This window comes from Eschscholzia californica, unplaced genomic scaffold (assembly GCF_041429995.1).
Source record: "Eschscholzia californica isolate CP2 unplaced genomic scaffold, dmEscCali1.0.p SCAF_104, whole genome shotgun sequence".
NCBI classification, from domain to species: domain Eukaryota; kingdom Viridiplantae; phylum Streptophyta; class Magnoliopsida; order Ranunculales; family Papaveraceae; genus Eschscholzia; species Eschscholzia californica.
This window is the reverse complement of record NW_028238204.1, coordinates 60,001-62,818: the sequence shown is the minus strand read 5'-3', so window position 1 is coordinate 62,818 and position 2,818 is coordinate 60,001.

The following is a 2,818-nucleotide window of genomic DNA, read 5'->3' as shown; positions in this document are numbered from 1 at the left end:
GTCCCCCCCCTCCCCCCCCCCAACACTTAACCCCATTTACCCAACAACACATACATCATCCCCTTAAATATATTTTGCACGTTTTCCGCTACCGGGCTACGTGTGTATTTTTCCCGCAGGAGGTGTGCGCCCGCTCACTAAAATGTCCATGCCTTGGTGTCCCGCAAAGGGTGTTGGAACGCACCAAGTCCCACTAAGATGTCCCTGCCTTGGTGTCCCGCAAAGGGTGTTGGAGCGCACCAAGTCCCAATAAGATGTCCCTGCCTTAACGCACCCACGTCCCGACCCTTGGTGCCTAAGAAGCATAAGATGGCCCATGTGATGTCCCATGCCACGACCCTTGACGCCTAAGAATGTCCCATGCCCCGACCCTTGACGCCTAAGAATGTCCCATGCCGCGACCCTTGATGCCTAAGAATGTCCCATGCCGCGACCTTGCTGGCTCAGGCATCCCAGGATGCGTCCCAGGCCGTCCCGTGCGCGTCCCGTGCCGTCCCATGGCGTCCCGAGCCTTACCAAGGCCGTCCCGTGCGCGTCCCAGGCCGTCCCATGGCGTCCCGAGCCTTACCAAGGCAGTCCCTGGCCGTCCCATGGCGTCCCCTGCTGTCCCATGGCGTCCCGAGCCTTACCAAGGCCGTCCCGAGGCTTACCAAGGCCGTCCCATGGCGTCCCGAGCCTTACCAAGGCCGTCCCGTGCGCGTCCCGTGCCGTCCCATGGCGTCCCGAGCCTTACCAAGGCCGTCCCGTGCGCGTCCCGTGCCGTCCCATGGCGTCCCGAGCCTTACCAAGGCAGTCCCAGGCCGTCCCATGGCGTCCCGAGCCTTACCAAGGCAGTCCCAGGCCGTCCCATGGCGTCCCCAGCTGTCCCATGGCGTCCCGAGGCATACCAAGGCCGTCCCGAGCCTTACCAAGGCCGTCCCGAGGCATACCAAGGCCGTCCCTTGCGCGTCCCGTGCTGTCCCGTGCCGTCCCATGGCGTCCCGAGCCTTACAAGGCCGACCCACGCCTTACGAAGGTCGTCCCATGCCTTACAAGGCCGTCCCATGCGCGTCCCGTGCCTTACAAGACCGTCCCATGCCTTACGAAGGCCATCCCATGCGCGTCCCATGCCTTAGCAAGGCCGACCCATGCCTTACCAAGGCCGAACCATGCCTTACCAAGGCCGTCCCATCGATCTCGGAGAAAGTACATCATCATGACATCGGAATACGGCCCCAACATCGATCTCGGAGAAAGTACATCATCATAACATCGGATCGGATGTGTATCCATCGAAGTTCCATCGACACTTCGAGAAGATCGAACATAGCTTCCTAGCATGTTAAAGGTTCGGTGCTAATGGGGACATAAAGATCCCACGACGTTCCAAACGAAAGTAAAGTGTTCCGTGCGTGTGAACTACGTTGTCCCATGTGCCGGCTCTCGACTCCTAAGATGTCCCATGTAAATGCCCTTCGTGGGAAAGAATGTCCCGTGCAACGTCCCTTGATGATCCCCATAAGGTGTCCCATGTGCGTCCCATGATGTCCCATGCGCGTCCCGTGCCGTCCGAGCCTCACCAAGGCCGTCCCATGCGCGTCCCGTGCCGTCCGAGCCTCACCAAGGCCGTCCCATGCGCGTCTCGTGCCGTCCCGAGCTGTGCCGAGGCCGTCCCGTGCTGTCCCATGCCGTCCCGAGCCTCGCCAAGGCCGTCCCGTGCCGTCCGAGCTGTGCCGAGGCCGTCCCGTGCCGTCCCGTGCTGTCCCATGCCGTCCCGAGCCTCGCCAAGGCCGTCCCGTGCCGTCCGAGCTGTGCCGAGGCCGTCCCGTGCCGTCCCGTGCTGTCCCATGCCGTCCCGAGCCTCGCCAAGGCCGTCCCGTGCCGTCCGAGCTGTGCCGAGGCCGTCCCGTGCCGTCCCGTGCTGTCCCATGCCGTCCCGAGCCTCGCCAAGGCCGTCCCATGCGCGTCCCGTGCCGTCCGAGCTGTGCCGAGGCCGTCCCGTGCTGTCCCATGCCGTCCCGAGCCTCGCCAAGGCCGTCCCATGCGCGTCCCGTGCCGTCCGAGCCTCACAAAGGCCGTCCCAGGCCGTCCCGTGCCGTCCCATGCGCGTCCCGTGCCGTCCGAGCCTCACCAGGGCCGTGACATGCCGTCCCGAGCCTGACCAAGGCCGTCCCGAGCCTCACCAAGGCCGTCCCATGCGCGTCCCGAGCTGTCCCATGCCGTCCGAGCCTTAGCAAGGCCGTCCCATTCGCGTCCCGTGCTGTCCCATGCCGTCCCGAGCCTTAGCAAGGCCGTCCCATTCGCGTCCCGTGCCGTCCCATGCGCGTCCCGTGCTGTCCCGTGCCGTCCCGAGCCTGACCAATGCTGTCCCGTGCGCGTCCCATTCTTTTGGCTCGGCTGGCCCGTGCATTCTATGGGGTCGTGGGACATTTCGAAATCCACCCGGGCCATTTCGACTCTCTCTTCATTAATACTATTGAGGTATTATTTATGAATTATTGGAGAAAAGAAACGGAAGAAAATATTTTTTTTTCTATTTTTTATGAATTTTCCGGTGTTTATTCACTTAAAAATTCATAGAAAAATAAATATTTATCGGAATCGCTATTATAATATATCAAAAAAATCCTTGCGAAAAGACCTTTCCAACGAGTATAAGTTTGCTGGATTCCGACGAGTAACGAAGGAGTAAAGGCCCAGTATGCTTGGTTAAAAAATTGATGTTTCCTTGTGAAAATAGGAAAAACAATAACTTTGCACTATAAGGGGGAGGGTTGAGCTCCTTCCCCAGAGCGTGCACAGCACTTGTGCTGGCACGTTCCCTAGTGCTCGCCAAGCA